Here is a 21,601-nt window from a genome sequence, read left to right as displayed (position 1 = left end):
GGGATTTCAGATATCATCTCATTTCATCCATAAATATTTCAGTATGACTCTCTGAAAGATAAGGATTTTTTAAAACATAAACATTATCAGACCAAAAAATTAACACTAATTCCTTATTATCAATATTCAGTGTTCAAATTTTGAATTGCTTTTATAAATATCATTCCTTTTTAGAAAAGATTTTCATTTGAGTCATCATTCAAATAATATCCACACACTGTGATCGGCTGATATAACTTTTAATTTTATTTTAATCTATATATTCCTCCCTTTTTTTTTTATCATTGATAAACATGTATTTGCAAGACTTGACTATACAAACAAAGCTGAAATAAATGTCCTTGTATTTATTTTTCTGGGAACCGATGCTTCATGTTTTCATCTATTTTTTATCGGAGTATTTAATGTTTTCAAACTGATTTTAAGAGCTCTTTAAATGTTAAAGAAATTATCTTATTTTTTATATTTATATTATACATATTTTTCCAGTTTGTTGTTTATATTTTGAAATCTTTTGTGGTGTTTAAGTTTAAAATTTGCGTGTTGTGAAATTTATCAAGTATCTGGGTCTCTTTCTCTCTCTCTTCTGTGATGCCACCAGCCATTTATAATTGATGGCTAGATTTTATAATTTATTAGATGTTGCAAAATTGTAATATTCGATTACTATTTCATCCTTTCTTAATTTACTCACTAGTTGTGATACTTGTATAAAGAGGGACACTCTTTATCTACTATTTGGCTACTCAGTGATCCAGTTTATATAAGAAAGAGAAAACAAGAAAAATCTCAGTCTAACCTTAAACCTAAAGGAACTAGAAAAAAGAAGAAGAAGAAAAAAAAGCCCAAGTTCGTAGAAGGAAATAATAAAGATCAGAGTGGAAATAATAAAGATCAGAGTGGAAATACATGAATAGAGACTGAAAAAATAATAGAAAAGATCCATGAAACTAACAGCTGGTTCTTTGAAAAGATAAATAAAATCCGTAAGCCTTTAGCCAGACTCATCAAGAAAAAGAGGGCCCAAATAAATAAAATGAGAAATGAAAAAAAAAAAACAAACTATCAGGAAGAGAAATTAGGAAAACAATATCATTTACAATTGTATGAAAAAGAATAAAATATCTAGGAATAAACTTAAACAAGGAAGTAAAGGGCCTGTACTTTGAAACCTGTACGACACGGATGAAAGAAATTGAAAATGACACAAATGGACAGATATACCATGCTCATGGGTTGGAAATTAATGTTAAAATGTCTGTACTACACAAAGCAATCTACAGATTCAAAGCATTCCCTATCAAAGTACCAAAGGCATTTTCCGCAGAACTAGAACAAATAATCCTAAAATGTATAAGGAACCAGACAAGACCCCGAACTGCGAAAGCAATCTTGAGAAAGAAAAACAAAGTTGGAGGTATCATGCACTCTGATTTTAAGCCATACTACAAAGCTACAGTAATCAAAAGTATGACACTAACACAAAAACAGGCACATACGTCAATTAAACAGAATAGAGACACCAATCTATTAAAGATATTCTTATGCTCAAATTATCCCATTTTTGAGCAATGAGAACCTCTTTAAGTTGGCTCTAGAATCCTTTTAACATAACTCTAATAGCTTTTAAGAGTTTTTTTTTCATCCCCGTATGAATATGAGAAAATGTTCTAAACTTATCTTGTGGATCTCCTGCCCCAGTCTTGGACTTAGGCATTTTTTTGAAGGGTCTTGTACAGAGAGGCAGCAGGATATTTTAAACTTTGAGTGAAACACAGCAAAAATCAACAATTGTTGGATGGGATGTGAACTACCAGCACAGGTATATTCCATTTTCAACATTATGTAATGCTATAATAGTTTCAATGATGGCATCTATTTGCAGTTCTAGGTTTTTGGTGGTTGCTGGGATAAAAAGCAAGTGGCTCTGGAAATCAGTGCGGAACAGGAAATGAGGATGGTGTGTCCAATCTGACTCCAAGCTTTAAGAGTCTGTGCAAACCCCAACAGGTGCATATATCCTGTTAGTAAGTAACTGTCACTATTAAAAAAATGAAATAATTTTTTCAGTTTATGTGTATTATTTTTTTCAAATGACCACTAAGTTGTTAGAAAATAAACACTTAAATTCTTTGGACCTAACTACTCAATAAATGAAACTGTTTCATTTTTAAACATTTTAAAATCTAGGGCTACCAAGAAGAAACTACTGAGACATCAAGACACTGTGAACTGAGAAAGTTTGGGACCCTCTGGATTAAACTCTCCTTATTTTTTATCTGTGGCTAAAAGTTCTCTATAAGTGTCATCACTGCCACTTTAAAATTTACTTCTGTTTATTTTAGTAGTAGTATTTTTCATCTGTGTTTATTTTGTAGCAACTCCCTTATGTCACTTGCCCAACATTTGAAAGTTAATTTAGCTAAAACAAAATAATATAATAAAGTTGAAAGTGGTCACAGTGCTAGCCCAGTAAAATATTAGAATCAATCTGTTTGTTGAGACTTTAACTTGCTTTCTCTAACAACTGGTACACAGTGCTGCATTACTCCAGGGGCTGATTTTCTTATTGAAAAGCCACATCAGTGAATTTCATTTCAGATGAATCTGGCTGCTCCACTAGGCACAGGTTAACTATAATATATCATAATATACTGAAGGCAGGTGAACAAGCGCTGGTGCCATTGTTGACGTCCCGAAACTTCTGCTCTTCCCTCAAGACTGTTTAGGAAATTGATGTGCACATGACCACTTAACATACAGAATCAGGCAGGGTGCCAGGGTCAACTGGTATATGAGATAATGGCAAAGCTTAAATACTTTGTTATTTTTCTTCAGATAAAATAGAATTAATAGTTCTAATAATTTTTCTATGACTCCTGGACTATACTCCCTCTCTTTGGAGATTACTACTCCAGAGCAGTTACTCCATGATCACATTTTCCTTGCTACCTACATCTCTTCCTAAGCTAAGCCAATGAAGCTATTAACCGGCCATCAAGGACTTAGGCAAGTCAACTGGCGCCAGGTTTGCAGCATTTCCTGACACTTGCTTGGTACAGCTGACCTTGTCTGGTTTTGTTCAGAAGCAAGTTAGGTAGCCTGCATTTCCGAGTTTTCATAAAAATCGGAGCAGAATATTCCGCATGGCAGAATATATTTGAGAACTACTAGGGTAGGTTTTGTTTCCCTTCGTTTGCTCTACCTCCCAACCATTGAGTCTCCCACTGAGCTAACACCCTCTGTGGCCTCAGGAGGCGTTCATTTGTGCCAGGGATGGACAGACACAGAAGAGTTAAGAAAGAAGAAAATGTTATTTGCATTTCTAAATGCATTGAAAAACCCATAGTAGAACCAAATCTTGGAAGCCTGGGTGCTTTCAATTTGAAAGAACCTTTTGAGAGAGAACAGATTTTTTTTTTTAATTCCATAAGCTTCACTTTGAATATTAAAAGCCAAAGGTCTTAAATATTTGTATGTACAGTTTATCCATTAACTATAAGTGTGAGAGAATTCTGCCACCACCTCTGCCCACTCCTTCAACACACACAGAGAAGAAATATAAAAACCTTTTCTGCACTGAAAATGAAGACAAGAATTCTCAACAGTTGATTAGTCCTTAGCACTCCCATCCTCCAAGATAGGGAGGGTGAAAGCAACCCTACATAAAGTTTGGAGGATGCTGTGGAAAAGATCTGTGATTCATTTTAAAGAATGTAGCCCAAGGAGACTGTCAGCTTCTCCGGGAATCCACTGGCTTGCTTGGTTCTGGCATGGTGGATCAGCAGTGAGGTGGGCATAGACAAATGGGCTTGCAGGCAGCTTCACAGGTCTCAGGCAGCAGAGTATTCCAATCTCTGAGAAGGTGTCAGGAGTTTGGGTTGAGGGGGTGAGAGAACCCAAAGGGACATGACAGTGGGAATGAGGAGGATGCAGAGTTCAGGGGCCAGTCAACTGGAAATCTTGGTGGATATACAGACATTTCATATAATTTACTTCTGCTTGCTTTATTAATACCTTTAACAACTGCAGACCAGGCGCCTCATCCCCTGCTGCAATGACTCTACATACACCCAAGTAGAACAAAGATACAGGAAAAGTGAGGAAGGCCTAGAAGCTTGAAATGACTAAATTAAGATCCTGAAAAAAAGATACTGAAAAAAATGATTTCATTCAACATGCATTTCTGAATTTCTACAAATGAGCAGAGATAGTTCTAGGGATTGAGGAAACAGTAATCACCACAGGAGATTAAAAACTTTGCCTTTAGGAGCTTACATTCTCAAGGGGGAGTCTAGACAAAAAAAGATAAATTAAAAAAAATACATAGCATGTTTGACCTTGTGCTATGGAAAGATTAAATCAGGGAAATGGAATAAATAGTGCTGAGTAGGAAAGTGATGAGCAGTGATCAGGAGGGGAGGTTGAAATTTTAAATAACGTTGCCAAGAAAGTCCTCACTAAGATTGTAACATTTGAGTAAAAACCTGAAGGGAGTGAAGGCATGAGCTATGTGGACAAGTGGGGGAAAAGCATTCTAGGCAGAATAAACAGTAAAGTGCAAACTCCTTAGCTAAGGCTGGGGTATGCGTGGTGGGCTGATAAATAGCATAGAAGCCAATGCAGCCAGCACAGAGTGAGTGTTAGGAGAAGGACTCAGAGAATAACACTGGGAGTGTGTATGTGTACTGAGATGGGACACATATAAAGAGTTTGGGGGAGAAGAATAGCATGATCCAACTTACGTTTAACGAGATTACTCTGGCAGCAGTATAAGAATGGGCTGGAGGATGATTTGAGAGGAAGAAGCAAGGAGACCCATGCAGAGGCTCTGGGAATGACCCAGGAGAGAAGGGCTGCGAACTGGACCAAGGTAACAGCAGTGGCGCTAAGAGCTGGTGAGATTCTGGGTGGATGGTTAGATGGGTGGATGGATGGGCAAGTGTAAGGTACAACTTGAACAACATGAAGTATGGAATTATCATGGGCTCAGATGGCAAGACTAAGCAGGAGAGGAAGATCAGAAGTTGTGATCTGGACTTGTTGAGATACGATGCCTAACAGATATCCAAGTGGAGATAAGGAGGAAGCAGAAGAGCATAAAAGTCTAAGAGTTAATGGGAGAAGTCTGAGCTGGAGCTATAAATCTGGGAGTCATAAACTGAGATATTTAAAGCCAAGAGACTAGATGAGATACCCAAGGGAATAAATGATATCCAAAAACCTAGGAGAGAAAAACAGAAGAATGGGGTCATGTCAAAGTAACACAGAAGACAACCTGAAAGAACTGGAATCATTTGAGGAACAAAATAAGTAACATTATTGGATTATAATTCAAAATGTAAAGTAAACATACACAGGTCCATAATGATAGAAATTAATGACTGAATAAACAAAAAACAAACAAATGGAGAAGACACAAATCTTCCTTACAAAAGAATTCTATTTTGTATATATTGATAGTTTCCCCTTGAGGAAATAGAACCCTCTGTGCCTTGAGGGTGGGCTAGACTTAGTGACTTAGTTCTAAAAAAAGACTATAGGAAGGGAGAAATAGTAACTTTACATTACAGAAACCTGGAAGATATTGAAAAGTTGTCCCAGGAAATACTGGGAAACTGTCATAGACTAGAGGAGGCTAGGGAGACATGTCAAGTAAATGAAATGTGGTACCCTTGGGTCTTGGAACAGAAAGGGTATTATTAGAAAATCTGATGAAATCCAAATAAACCTAGGAGATTAATTAATAATAATGTACCACGGTTTTTTTGTTTTCTTTTGTTTTTGGTTAGCTTTGACAAATGTACTATGATGGTATAAGATATCAACGATGGGTGAGGGGTACACTGAAACTCTGCATATTCTTTTCAAACAGAAAAGTTTATTAGAAGGAAAAACCAAAATAACTAGGAGAATGCAAGTATTTCCTCTCATTCAAAAAAAGTCCTCCCAAGACTGTCTATATTAGCTAGAGCTCTGAAGTTATCAAAGAGATTCGTTATGGCTATGAAAATAACCTTGGATAGCACACAAATACGGAGCAGGTAACCAGAGCCAATAGCAGTTGCCTTGGTTACAGGAGACTTGCTGCTTACAAAGAGAAAAGTCAAGTAGACTCAAGCTTGACCTTGCTACCTGTGAACTATAAAAAGGAAAACACCAGTCCTTCCCAGGGAATTGTACAGCATAGGCCTACAGAGCCTGGGAGGCTAAGAAGGGGAGAAGGAGATCTGTATTGCTGGCTAAGGCTGCTTTCCAGTTTCCACATGTCCTGCTTGTTAATGTGTTTTCCTTGATGTGGGCCCATTTGTTCAGTACTTAAGGATGTTTTAAATCATTTATTTTATATCTTGTACCTGAGCTACCAATATTGTCCTAGTAGGTAATACTCATTAATTTATCATTTATTTTACATATAAAACATTTCCATTCATTAAAACAACAATTAAAAACAACAACAAAAAGACTGAACATAGTATGGAAACCTAGGGACTTCTGAAACTTATTACTAACAAGGCATGGAATATGCAGTAAATTCAATTCCTAGCTTCATCATTGACCATCTACATGACTTTGAATTTATTTCTCTTATTTTTTCAAAATCTTTATTCTCAGATTATTTTTGTTTTCATTATAAATGATAACTTCAGGGCATGTCATGTTTCCAGTGTCTTTACTCAGTTTTATCATTAAGTAATTTTTTTTTTCTCTTGCTTAGTTAGATATAAGTAAGGCACAATCTAAAATCCCTAAGGGCAACGATACCTTGGAGAAATTGTATTATCTCTTGAGATAGTGATATTTCATTCTTTTAGAATTACATAAACACATTAATATAATTCCATTTAAAAACATACAGTGTCTGTTGACAATAAGGTGAGAGGCAATGATGTCACCACTGACTTTAGAATGTCTCCTTTGGCTTATATTATCTTTGACATTTCTAGTTTGGGGCTTTTTTCTTTATCTAATAACAAACTTCTTTTTTTAAACCCTTTTATGGATCACTTGTGAAACTAGAGAACGAACAAAACCTTTTAAGATAGCATTTAGCTAGCATCTTTCATGCCCTGAGCACAAAATCATTGCTAATTTCCACCTCTTTCAGATTTCAATATGCATGAAGATCCACCTGATGCAGGAAATTCAAGGAGTACAGAGAGGAGCAGTACTTGAAATCATCCCCATTTATCAATTCCCCAGGTTAAGTACAAGTTTGATCTTAGTGACTTTGTATTCTAGTAAGGTATTTTATTTTTAAAATGGTGCATATAGCTCAAGATATAAATTTCTAGTGACTTTAAGGAGTCTAAAGGGGAAAACAAAAGGTCAGCTGGAATACAGACATGATTCAATGGCCAAAGGACATTTCTGAATCTGTGACTTTCACTTAACAAAACAAGTTTCTGGATTTTAGGATCCTGGGAATTTCAGCTCCTTCCCCCTAGGTATACCCCTACACGTACATTTGATTCAAATGCTGAAAAAAAAAAACCAAAATAAACAGAATCACTGACGCTTTTTCATATTTTTAAGAACAATTAGAAACTTTGTTTTTTCTAGAGGAATGGAAATGCTGAAGGTTCCCCAACCTTCAGGGGCTGGTTTCTCAATCATGAAGGATCTCTGCCCTTTGAAGGCTCAAGTTTATCATGTCATGTTTGGGGTTGGTGCCACCAAGACCCCCTCATTCTGGTCACTCACTTGTATCAAACTAGTAACACTTCTCCTTTTTAGTTTACACTTAGTCAAAGTAAGAATATGAAAATCATCCGAATGTGCCAAGAACACTATTAGGAAACACTGCTATGGGCAGCTTAAGCTTTCCAAATTTTATTGAAACGTCTGTTCTGTATTAGGATATACTCACTTATTTTAAAAGGTGAGTGATTATTAACAACCTTGAGAAAGCTGAATAAGAATCACCAGCTTCCATTTTAAAAGATTTCTATTCAGTCATCTTGAATAGTATATTTAGAGGATTTTAATAAAACATGTATTTTGAATAGTCTAGGTTGGGTAGTAAGTAGTTAGCCTCTTCTTAGGACTTAAGATAATTATTAGATAATATGGAGTTAAAACTTGAAATGTAACTAAAAAGGTATATTTTTGATATTACAGCTATTCTTAAACTTTTCAGAATTCTGACATTCCAGTTTGGTTATCCTATTTGTCTGACAGGTTTCTCTGCCTCCATAAATGCAAAGTGCCATGTGGTATGCACATATATTTTAAACTAATGTAGATTTGAATTAGCTTTAAATTGTGTGAAGCCTATTGTTCAAGGAACTTTAGGGATTACAGAATCAAGGCGGTAATTAGCAACCAATTTTGAACGTTCATTAAGCTTCACCTTCGAATACCAACTCCCTGGTTTTAAGTGAATAATTTTGGTAAGAGAAGAATCAGTATTCCACAAATTCATGATGAAAGACTACTATTGCTCAAGCATAATTATCATGACAGACATAAATACTTGAAAGTAAGTAACAAAATCACTCTCAACACTACCAGCCCATCCTATATTCGGAATTCAATTTGCAGATAAGGAAAATTAGAAAGAAGATGAGAAATGGTGTGCATTCCAATCTGCCATCAAGGTTATTCACTAGTCAAATTCCCTTGTTGTTTTGGCTTCATCATATACTCAATCTTTTCTAAAACCTGATTATTTCAGCAATATGGCCTTATTTACTAAAATAAAAGTATTTATCAAGGAGGCAGTTTTTTCATTGGGAAAAAAAATTAGAAAAGAAGAAAATCAAGCTATAAAAGATGAAATAATGTGACCAGCCAATTTAAATGGTGCTTTGTCTAAGTTTTAAATCTTTTCTTTTTCTGCAGCTGAATTAAGCTGTTTCTTTCATTGTGCATCTTATTGGAGAAAATTACTAAGAGTCAAAAAGTCCTCACAGTCCTTAAACATGAGCTCTTTGCTCGAAAGCCTGTTTTCTGGCACAGCACCATGACTGGAGGGTTAGAGGTCATGGTTATCAATAGCCCAACCACACAAGCTGGAATTTCTACAGCTGTTATAGCCCCATATGTTTTTCTGCTTTAAGTTTCTCTATGAGCTAAATCTCAGAGTCACAGTGTGACCTTGGGCAAATTGCTTAACCTTTCTGGACATCATTTTACTCTAAGTGTCTTCACAAAGGTGCTTTCCATTTCTGAAATACAGTTGATAAATTCTTTGAATACAGAGAATTTATAAGTCAAACTGAAATGTGGGACTCATTCAATCAATAATAAATTATGTTCTTGTTTAGAAGATAAATACATTATATTCAAACAAAATACTCTGTTACTATGATAAGCTGTGGTCTGAAGGAATCTTTTTACAATTTTGAACCAAGAGGGATTTATCTCTCAGAACAGACTAGACACATTTCTAACACAGTAAAACAGTGTTCCTCCAAAGGCAGCTCTCCAAGAGGAGGCCTCCTACTTTAGTTCTGCTAAGGAAAAAATTATCAAAAAATTGGAAATAAAGCAAAGGGATGGCTGTGTGTCCTTTCAGCATCATACTGCAACACTATCTAATAGGCCCACCCAAGACTTACTTAATTCTTTTGAGGGACTAGCCTTTTCTTTGACATATTTGTTATTGATTAGGGCTGACATTCAATTTTGACCTATTTGTAAGTCATGGCTGTAACATTAAAACATTTTCACTTTGACAGTTCATTGTTGCTTTTGCTACCTTCCTACTGCCACCACCTGGAAGAGCAGAGGGTTGCCCAAAGCAGAAAAATATCTCTAAATACTCCTCACTGCTTGGATTCCCATTGCTTTTCCTTTTAATCTGTGTGCTACCCCCTACTTCATGGTGTCTGTTGTAATGACTGAGTCCAATCAGAGTACATTATTGGCATTTGAGTTTTAAAAGTTTGTGCTTTTGACTATTTTCAAGTAACTTAACATGTAGTGATTCGCAGTTTTGCTGAGGAATGAATTTTGGTTGTAAGCTTTGCAATACTGACGTGGCTAGAATGACTCACAGAAGTAGGGAGGTGTCTAGAACAGCCTCTGAATTTCCACTTGGCTGTGTTCTATCTCATTAGCATTCACACAAACTCTCCTAAAGTGATAAAAACTTAGTTTCTTTGTGTACAATGGACTATAAAAGAAAATTATCTGCTAGTGTTGGTAACGGCAGTAAAGAGACAGGAAAGGGATCTAAGAAAACAGTCATTCTTGGCCACAAAGCAGAAATTTTGGAGGTACAAAGTACACCATCAATTCAGTTAATTCAACAAAAAAAACATGAAAAATGTTAATCTGTCCTAATAATCAACTAATTTAATTAAAATAATATATTTAATTAAAATAATGTATTTTACTCTTATTAAGTTGTCAAAATTTAACAAAAAATGTTGGTATTTCAAGGGTTTGAGATAGGGTTGTTCTTGTCTGGAAGGCAAAGCAATAGAGTGGAAAGGACCCCAAACTTGTATTCATCATGTCCAACTTCAAGTTTTAGCTCTTCTACTAATTAGCTATAGAACCTATACCTAAACTCTCTGGGTCGTAATTCTAGGAGGACATTGTTTACTGATTTATTGAATAGACTACATGAAGTTCTAGGTTTGGGATAGATCAGTGACTATTATAAAGATCTCTGCCCTCAAAGAGCTTTTGTTTTGCATTGCAGGAGGGGGAGCTAGGGAGAAAGGAAAGACAGTGAATTAAAAAAATTAATAAAAACCAATACCTTAGAATATGACAAATGACATAGAAAAGTAAAAAAAAAAAAATGGGACAGGGTGAGAAGAGAATGGTGGGACATTGTGTGTGTGTGCGCGTGTATGCAGTTGTGTCGTTGCAGTACTAAATAGGTTGGTGACAGTAAGCCCCCATGATAAGGTGGCATTTGAGCAAAGATATGAAAAGATTAGGGAGTTAAACAAGCTGGAAATAATATCCACACAGAAGGAGCAGCTTAAGTGTAGGTGCTGAGGTGGGAGCTTCTCCGGCTTGTGCTCTAGGAAGAAAAAAGGAGCCATGTGGCTGGAGTGGTGTAATCAAAGGGGAGAGCTGTTGGAGATGAAGCAATGTGGTGTTTTCTGTCCTTGTAAGGTCTAGTAAGCCATTGTCTTTTACTCTGTGTCAATGAGGGAACAATTGGGGATTTTGACCAGAAACTAATATAAGAGTATTTTACAGGAAGTCAGCCTAGCTGCCAGGTTGAGAGTGACTTGTAAAGGGGTAAGGGCAGAAGTAGGGGAACCGTTAAGAGTCTACTGTAGTAGCCAGGTGAGAGGTGATGACTTAGACCAGGTGGCAGCAGAGAAAGTGGTGAAAAGCATTAGTACAGCTGATACAGGAAAAAGTGGGGTGTGCCAGAGGATGGCCATGTCCCAGGTCTCAGCTGAGTTCCTGGGACATGCCCCGCCAAGTGAGGGTCTTTGGCTTTGCTCAGGAAGGAATTCAAGAGCAAGCCATAGTTGACTAAAAGTAGATTTATTTTTAGAGAGATGTACATGGAAGGGAGGGCAGGGTGGTTAAAGTAAAGGTAGATACACACTCCGTAGACAGAGTGCAGGCCATCTTGGAAGGCACAAGAGCAAATGTGATGTGTGGTGTTGCTAGTTTTATATGCTCACAAATGAGAGGATTATTCCAACTGCTTTGGGTAAGGGGTGGGAATTCCCAGGTACTGGGTCACGGCCCTCTCTTTGACCTTTCATGGTTAGCTTTAGAACTGTCCTGGCTCTTGTGGGTGTGTCATTCACCATGCTAGTACATTACAATGTGTACAATGAAGCTTAAGGTCCACTGCAGGTCGAATCTCCCTCCATCTTGGTGCTGACTACTGTGCCATTCCTTTAATGGCTGTGTCCTGCTCCCTTCTTTCCTGTCTCACAGCCAACGAGATTTGTGGTTGGAATGGATGTGAGGTCTGAGAGGAGATAAGTCAAAGAGGACTCCAGGGTTTTTCATCTGCTGAATGGGAAGGTGGGGTTGCTATTAACTCAGAGAAGGCTGAGGTTAGAGCAGGTTTTGACAGTAAGATCAGGAGTTCAGATTTGGACATGTGGTGTTTCAGATGTTTACTTTATGTCCAAGGACAGACAAATCTGGAGCTAGTGAATGTGGTCTGAGTTGGAGATACACATTTGGAGGTCAGCAGCATATCACTTGTATTTAAAGCCATAATACTGCTTTTTTCATCAAGGGAATCAGTGTAGTTAGAGAAAAGAACAGGATCAAGGACTGCGCCCTGGGGCATTGCAACATTCAAGGGTCTGAGAAAAAGAGGAAGAACCAAAAAAAGAGATTAAGAAGGAGCAGCCAGTGAGATAGGAGAAAAACAAGAGAATGTAGTGTCCTGGAAGCCAAGTGAAAAAGTGTATCAAGAAGGAGTGAGTGACCAACTGTGCCAAATGCTGCTGATAGGCAAGCAAAGGGAGGACTGGGCTGCTGGACTGGCAGATATTGTTCAGAGTGAACAGTTAAGAGCTGTTTCAATGGAGGCAAAAATCTGACTAAATTTGGTTTTAATGGAGAATGGCAAGAAATAAAATACAGATTACAACTATAGATCATCTCCCGGAGGTGTTTTTGTTCAAAAGGGAGGGAAGAAATGAGACAAAAGCCAGTGAGTGAGATGAAACCCAGAGAAGTTATTGTTTTACTTTAAGTGTTTTTCAAAGATGGGAGTGACATCTTGTTTGCATTTGAATGAAAATGATCCAGCAGAGACTTCTGGAATGAAGTCTTTGAGTAAGCTGTAGGGGATGTGATTTAGCGACTAAGAAGGGGTGTTGGCTTTAGGTAGGATCACGGATAGTAACAGGCATGGAGACAGAGATGTGATACCTGTACTGGTAGGCCGGTACCTATGGTGGGAGGAAGTCTGTGGAAGTTCTCTTTTGATTGCTTTACTTTTCTCAGTGATGAAGGACAGTGAAAACAGGAAGTAAGTTTGAGTGAGAAGAGTAAAAGTGTGAAACGGTTGTCCAGGAGAGTGGGAAACTGAATGATCTTGGAAAATAAAGTTATGATATGCGTAAATAGTAATAAGAGCTAATTTGAGGATCCATTCATAAGTTTAAAGTGAGACCATTCAGTATAAATGTATGGTTTTTCTCCAGTCACAGTTTTAGGGTGAAGGTTTGGCACAGGCAGAGAGTTGGATTTTAACCAAGATTCTAGTCTTCCAAGTAAGAATGGTAAAGCTGAGACAGGAGGGAAGGGGGCAGGCCACAGCCACTCAAGGAGTGACAACAATTTAACACCAAAATGGTGGAAGATTCACCTCCTAGTGGGCCTTAAGGATTAAGAGGTTTAATTTCTAGTAGATCTTGAGCTTCATTATATGCTCATTATAACAGCGTGATCGAATAACATGTCCGCAGGTGCCATGACAGCCCCAAGGCTAACCACAAAAGGCCAAAGAATGGGCAGTGGCCCAATTCCTGGTAATCCCAGCCCCTTCCCCAGGGCAGTTGGATTGATCCCACCTGTAAGCATATGAAGCTACTGAGACCATAAAAAGTGACAACACCACGCCTAGTGGCCCTTTGAGCATTCTCTCCCCTTTGGAGACAGGCCGCACTCTATGGAGTGTGTACCTACTTTTACTTTAACCTGAGCATCCAATTCCCACACCTCTTTCCTTGCCTTACACTCTATGCAGTATGTATCTCTCTAAATCTACCTTAACTCAACGGTGGCTCACACTTGAATTTTTTCCTGTGCGAAGCCAAGGACCCACACTTGGCAGGGCATGTCCCAGGAGCTCAACTGAGACCTGGGACTTGGCCCTCCTCACGCCCCACATCCGTTTCCTGCATCAAAGCTGAAGAGAGGCAAAAGAGTCAAGGGTATACAGAAGGGAACAATTATAAAGATTGGTCATGTAAGCTTGTCAAGTAGGGGGGTGATAACATTAAGGGGCGAAGGATAGCGGAATGCCCAGTGGATTTGAAAGATGACTGGGGATGAGATAGTAGAGGGAGTGAGCTGGAAAGATTAGAGGTGGTGGTCAGAGGGTGGAACACATGAATTTAACATTAAGAATGGTTGCATTTATGGCTAATGACATGATCTAGGGCTATGACCATGGGATTAGAAGCTGTGGTAGAATGACTGACATAATCAATGGAGAAGACAAAAGTCCAAGGAATTGAGAGGCCCAAGTATAAGCATGATTATCTATCTGTGTGTCCAGAGCTCAGGAATTAAGGCAGTAGTAGCACTGGAGAGTACCACTATGAGTCAGGAGCTAGAATCTATAGAGAAATGAGGGAATGGCAGCGTCATCAACTAACGTGATATATGATGACGTGAGGTTCAAGTTGGCATTTTTAGGGAAGAGTGAGGGAGAAGTGTCCAAAAGCAGTGAGGAGTAAGGATGCCACCTACTCATTTCCAGGCTCAAAGATCTGAAAGCTACAAAAGGAAAAGCAGTCTCCAACTGGGAGGCTGATAGGGCATTCTCAGGGGGAAGCCAGGTTTTGATGAGAGCAAAAAGGTGAAGGCAGTATTAAAAGAAGAACTGTTTGTGAAACAGAGGTGTAGCAGCCAGCCACCAAGATAATACCTAATGATCCTCACTTCCCGGTATTTAAGCCTTTTTTGAGTCCCCTCCCTTACTGAATCAGCTGACCTGTGTGACCAATGGAATACTGCAGAAGTGATGACATGTAATTTCCCAGGCAAGGTCATAAAGGCACTGCAGCTTCTGCTTTGCTCTTACATGACTGATTCTTAGTGAATCCAGCCACCAGGCCATGAGGACACTCAAGCAGCCCTGTGGATAAGTCCTTGGGGAGGGGAAGAGAGACTTCTCCCCAGTAACCGCCACCAGCTTGCCAGTATGTGAGTAAACTACATTGGGAGCAGATCCCTACTTCTCAAACTTTCAGATGTCCGCAGCCTCCAGAGAGACTTCAAGCTAAAAATGTCTAAACAAACCATTATCTGATTTCCAATCTCTAAAAATTATGCCATATAATAAATTATTATTTTAAGTCACTAGTTTTTGGAGTTATTTGCTATGCAGCAAATCTATGCATAACTAATAAAGGGTGTTTCGCAAATAATAGTCATGAATTTCAAAAAGCACAGTCAATGGGTTTTAGGACTAGTGGAAGGGAGAGAGAAGATGAAAGAATAGGATTTGTGAAAAGCTTTAAAAGGATTAGAGTGTGGGAGATGAGAGGCAGTCTGGGAGGATTTGTGGTGGCTGACATAAATGAGAATAAGTGAAAACAGGAGATAATTATCAAGACAGATAATAGTGGTGAGAACATGTGTTTGGTGGTGAAGAGGAAGGAGTTTCTGGAGATCTGTCTTCACCTTTGATAACGGAGATGGAAGGGCTCGGGGAGGTTCATCTTGGTCTCAGGGCCAGTTCGCTCTTAACCACCTGTCTTACATGTGTGCTCTGTGTGGATCCCTGTTAGTTGTATATGTTGTGTATTTCTCATTTGAACCTTTGATTTTCATATTATTATCCTCATTTCACAAATGAGAACATTGAGACCTAATGAGGTTAAGTAACTGGCCTGAGGCCACATAGCCAGTAAGGCAGAGTCAGGTTCTGAATTTGGGGTTTTCTGATTTAAGATCCTGCCCTCGTTCCGCATTTCACCCGGAGATAGAAACGTTTTAAAACCAAAGTACTTTAATTTTCAAAGGATAGGATGAAAGTTAGTCATCTCGGACATAGATTTGTTAAGTGTAATTATAAATGCTCTTTTAAAAAGCCCACGTGATACATGTGAATAATTACATAGAAAAGAATCCAACATGAGAGCCATCGACTCAGAGTAATATCAAGTACCTGGAAGATGCCAGCAAATAGAAGAAAAGAAATAAGAACAAGTACAAATGGATGCTAAATTCGTTTTACTGCCCTTCTCCCCAGTTAGAATGTAAATTCTATGAGGTCAGAACTTTGCCTTGTGCCTGGTACTCAGTAGGTGCTCAACGAATATTAGTGTGTGTTGAAAGAATGAGGACAAGGGGCTCAGCTAAAGGAAAAGTATTCTGGATGAAAACATTCTATGTAACATGTTCAAGCATGTTCAGGGTAAGAGAGGGGTCAGGACAAGTTGAAGGCAGACTTAAGAGGTTGAAGAGATTTGTCTTCAGGACTTGTTCCTTGTCTACACTGCTCTGCTAATCCAGCCTCCAGGGCAGGTTCATATTCAGAGACATTTCATCATATAAATCCCTTAGGTGATTTTACTGTGTAGCTAGGATTGAGAAGCAACTAATAACTTAAAAGTATTGTCCTTCTCAGGGAAATTTGAACATTGAGAGGTCTAAACTTGATAGGATAGTTATGCAGTTCTGACTAGCACTATTTCAGATATCAGTGGGTGGGGAAGTTCCCAGAAATCACAACAACCTAGACGTAGCTTGGCACTCAAGGTACTCGAGAAATGTTTGCTGAAGGGATGGATGAATTCATACCACGTAGATGCCCCTTGCTTTTGCATCAAGGCTTGTCTCTCTACCTGGAGAAGCAGAGCTATGGAGACAATTGAACAGTCTGAGAAACAAAAATTCTGTATCAGTTGTGGGAGGATGCGTGGGTCGGAGGATGGTTGTGAATCCACGTGTAGACAAAACATAAATATGTCTTGCATGTATACTCTACTTTCTTTTTCCCCAAAAGTGTATTCAGAATATCATGGTGAACAAAACAAAGTTTTCTTTTTAAACATATTATTGAATTCACTGAAGTTTTTTTTTAATTCTGTATTTTCTTGTTCAGCAGATAACAAAATTACAATTATTGTCATGGGTAGTCTGGTCTCTTTTTTTTTACCATTGAAAAGAAATGTTTACATTTGAAAATGATACACTCTCATCTAGTTCGGAGGAAAGATGTTTTGTAGAATGAAGGACATGCATGAAAGTGAGAGGAATTAGTGGAGAGCTATTCAGCATATACTCAATATATTTCTTTTTGCACTAGAAGAAGCTGGAGTTACATAAGCCCTGAGCACACGAGTTTAATGCAAAACAAAGCATCCTCATCCTGCCCTTCTCCAAAGGTGATCCAACATCATTGTTAACTTAAATAAACATAAAAAGAGACCTGTCTGGAGTTTCTGGGTTAGATAATTTATCCATGGTAAATATAGCATAACCACAGCTCAGATTACTGTAAAAAGTGACACTATCTCCCTCTGTCATGACAATTAGCAGACAAAAGAGTCACCCATTTCTTTATCAGCTCCAAAGAAAGGGTAAATGAGAAAGCAGCATTCTTGCCTAAAATGAATGAATGTAATGGCTAAATGCTTATTTTTGTGTGACTCACTGCTTCAAGTTGACTTCTGAATCAAATATACACAGGTCACTTGTACATTCTCCATCAAATCATTAATAAGTGAAATGACAATGGCTAGCCACTGTCTCCAACATTTATAATACATGAAAAGCATTTGGGAGATGTAAAGACCAGGCAATTGTGAAGTACCTATAAAGATGCGAGACCGAAATCACTCATAGTGACATTCAGCTGCTCAGTTATACCAGAATATGGTTACTGCCCTTTCATTTGTGGCTTTAATTCTGATGTAGGCTTAAGACAGGAAAAGGCCACCATCATATCACAGTGGAATGATATTTGACTTGAAGTCATATCTCCTGCTTCTGAGTCACTGCTCTGCCAATGAAAACTTATTGATCCTGAGCAAGTCATGTAATCTCCCAGAGTCTTAATTTGCCCATCTGTAAACAGGAAATAACAAGAATTTCTGCTCTACTATTTTAGTGTGTGGTTCAATCGACATACTGAGTACTATAAAAGTATTTCATAAAATAAAAAACATCGTGCAGATATTTGCTATTATTATTGCGTTAATCATCATTCAATTCGAAATAGTGAAGCCCAGATCATGGCTTCATGGTCTCCAAGTTCCCATATCCTCATCAGCAGTAAATATTTACTGTAGTTATACAATATAATAGTAGTTGTGTGATGTAGCTTAAAGATACTGTAAATACATCTCTATATACATCCATAAGTAGTGGAATAAGGAAAGTAGTGGAAAGGAAAATTGTCAAAACCTATCTGGGGAGAGTCAAGTCTACTAGTAATACGAAAATATTGACTTTTTGATAAGGTTGATAATAAAGGGTTTTAAAAAGTATGGAAAGAGGCAGGAGGATTAGGGGAGGGAGAACTGGATGAAGGTGGTCAAAAGGTACAAACTTCCAGTTATAAGATAAATAAGTACTAGGGATATAATGTACAACATGATTAATATAATGAACACTGCTGTATGTTTTATATAAAAATTGTTATGAGAGTATATCCTAAGAGCACTCATCATTAAGAAAAATATTTTTTCTTTTTTTAAAATTGTGTACCTGTATGAGATGATGGATGTTCACTAAACTTACTGTGGTAATTTTCATGATGTACGTAAGTCAAATCATTACTCTGTACACCTTAACTTATATGATGCTCTATGTCAATTATACCTCAATAAAACTAGAAGAAAAAATAAAATAATTTAAATAATGTAAAAAAAAGTTAAGGAAACATGGAGATATTGGAAATCTTAGGAAGCTGTTCAAACAATAGGTGAAGGACCAGCACAGGCACAGTATGAGAGCCATCAGGAACTACCCGGTATGCAAGTTGCCAACGGTGTGCATGGAAGTTCCCTTTGCTTTCTAGCAGAGCATGGCAGAGATGATCAAAAATCATCTCAGTGTCTCAGAATTGAGGCCTGAATCTTGCCTTGATTCAGAAGTCCTTCAACCTCCAAAGGAACAAAGTTTTACAGTGAACCTTAGCATCTTTAATGACATCCAAAATGCTTATATTAGAGGCTACTGGCACCATATGTAATTTTTTTGTCAATCACATGTAATTCTTGAGGACTCACATTTCTTCTACCTGCTGTGCTCTGCTCCTTATAGGAGGTCTTTTTAGTTCCATATTTATTAATATTTACAATTTGGTTTCTGGTACTAAGATCGTAACCCCGGAGACTGCTGCCTTTACCTGATAGCTCCTGGATTGCAGTTATGAGCATGAAGTTTCATATCCTAGTCCTCAGGTCAGGCCTTCCAGACCCACAGAAGTTTCCACCAGTGGCCACTACCACATGCTATGTGTACCTGGGGAGACCATACAGAGATGTTTATGGTAAGTCAATAATAAATCAATCTCAGTTTCAGGACAACCAAAGCAAGAAGGAAACTTCATGTGTTATATCACACTCATCTGGCTTTAGAGCATTGCATGGTCTCTGTATACCCCAAACTTGTTTATCTCTGAATTCCTTTTCATCTCTAACCACCTCCTCTAGCTCCCTAATATACCTTGTCTGGGACTGTTTATTTGACTAGGTCCTCATTTTGCCTTTTCTTGATTCCAGTATCGACTCCAATCTTTTACCCAGTACAATGGTTTCCTGATGAAGGATCCTGGAAAGTAAACGGCTGAATAGGTAAAACTTGGAGGAAGCTCAGTTTTGTCTTTGTTTTTCAAGGAGAAACATGGCACATGAAAAGAAAAAATACATTCATAATTTTTTCCACCTCTGCTAAGTAGAATGAAAAGAGACAGGCTTACCTCATCAAAAAAAATTTTTTTTCCAGTAAAGAAACATATGGCCTGACCATACTTCTCCATATCCTAGAATTTGTAGAGGATTCTAAATTATAGTGAAAGACTGAAGGAGATGGTTGAGAGAAGAATTAAAAGCTGGCTGGACAGAAGGAATTTAGGGAGGTGCGGTGATTATGACAATAGTGAAACCTCAGGAAACTCAGAGTGGGTATGTACTCCCTTGGCTCATTCTTTTGGAAATGATGGGCCATCATATAGCTTTTCTAGAAGTCCCTAATGGAGAGGTCATTCAGCAGACATCCTCATAATGATTCAGAAGTCCTTCAACCTCCAAAGGAACAAAGTTTTACAGTGAACAGAGGGTATTATGCAGACGTATCCTGCAGAGGAACTGCTGGACAGATTGGTGTCCATATGAATACCTTTGGCAGGAGATACTCAAAGTTCTGGATTTGTGAAGTTAAAATCTGGTAACAAATGAGCTTAATGAATCAGAAAGGCAAAGTTCGGCTGCATGTGTATGGGATGTGTCCTAGTAACACAGGGTATTACTATTGACTGAGGATACAGCAAAAGGGCAGCTGAGTCAGATTCTAGTGCCTCTGATCAGGGCAAAGTTAGGGTTAACTAGAGCGAAATTCTCTGGTGAGTAAAATGAACCAAAAGATTCATGGTATCCATTTAAAAAGTGATTTCTCTCTCAGTCTCTCTACTTCTCTCTTGGATTTATTTGCATTTGCATAATTCCTTAATCCCAGAATGAATTTATCTTTTATATTATAATATTTTTAATATGCAACATTAATTTTCAGAATTTAGATCTGTGGCCTATTAAAAGATGTTTTTTTCCCAAACAGATGATGCAGAGCAGTATAATAAACTTGATTATGTAGGAGTTTACTTAGGATGGAATGAGTCATTCATGTCAGTGAAACAGAATTTTTGCTGCCCCTTTAGTCCCTAACTTCACTAAAATTAAAAAAAAAAAGAGCAGAATCTGTGCTAATATTTATTCAGTCATTTACTATTCTGTAATGAACACTGACAGCTTTTAAAGGAACTGGGTAGAGCAGCACACACATTTCTGTTTATGTCGTCATGGGTTTGGGATTTCTGTGCAGAATTTTCATGGTTCTCTGGTTTTTAAATAGATTAGTGTGACACTGTAGAACATTTCTTGTTAGTGGGGAAATATTAGCAGCAATAAATGTCTAGCAAATATAGAGATATATCTCCCAAATAGAGTATTCTTAAAGCTTTGGAGACTAAAGGACTGTATTCTGTTTGGTCCTACTGACATCATTAGTTTCCGTGCATCTTTCCCTTGTGCCTACTCTCACTCCTCACACCCCTCACTAACCCTGACATCTCACGTGTACCAAAACCTGAACAGATCTAGGTCTTTGTCCTTCTGCCAAATTCAAAAGAAACCCAAATAAATTATAAAATTCCTGTATGCTTTGACTCAAGTATTTTGAAGAGACAGCAATCTGGAATTACACTGCATGGCGCATGACAAACATTCCCATTATTACCCAAGGGCTCGAGCACTCCCTTCCCCTCCCAACTCCCGGGACTGTCTTCCTAGATCATCAGTCAGAACCCCACCTTCTAGGTTTGCCAGCTCCTCCGTCCTCCCCCTGCTGCCTCCTTCAGTCTCCCAGATCCATTCCACTCCTTGGTCTGCAGCTCTCTGCCCTCTTGGTTTTTTCTCTTCATCAAGTGCCAGGTATCAGCATAAAGAAGGCCCTGGAAGTGAGCAGCAACCGAACCGTCTCCTGGAACCTGCAGAGGAAGAAAGATGGTGGACACATTCATACATTTAGCTCTGTCAAATAGACTCAGACTCATTCCAGTAAGTATTCCGAACTCAGAACCTCCACAGTAAATACTGGTTGTTACCAACCTCCATTCCATTCCGATCACTGTTTCCGCAACACCCTGTTTTGTAAGCTTCGCTGTATAGTTTCCTTGGGGAAAGGAGTGAGAAACGCTGGAGGCTGTTCAGGAGGTAGGGTCCTGATTGACTCTTCAAAGGGAGGAGGCTTA

At 38.2% G+C, this 21,601-nt stretch overlaps 1 long non-coding RNA gene across 1 annotated transcript in view; it reads right to left on the bottom strand.

Moving 5' to 3' along the window:
• LOC116663759 overlaps window positions 1–21,365 on the bottom strand; it is a 43,264-nt gene extending 21,899 nt beyond the window's left edge. The window contains exons 1-2 of the long non-coding RNA XR_004320082.1: window positions 21,161–21,365; window positions 18,983–19,098 (exon numbers count right to left, since the gene is read on the bottom strand). This is a non-coding gene — a long non-coding RNA (uncharacterized LOC116663759). The remainder of the gene's footprint in view (window positions 1–18,982; window positions 19,099–21,160) is intronic.
• Window positions 21,366–21,601: the final 236 nt, after the last annotated feature.

This window comes from Camelus ferus, chromosome 5 (assembly GCF_009834535.1).
Source record: "Camelus ferus isolate YT-003-E chromosome 5, BCGSAC_Cfer_1.0, whole genome shotgun sequence".
Classification (NCBI taxonomy): Eukaryota; Metazoa; Chordata; class Mammalia; order Artiodactyla; family Camelidae; genus Camelus; species Camelus ferus.
Note: the sequence above shows the minus strand (reverse complement) of the source record. Positions and strands in the feature narration are given on the sequence as shown.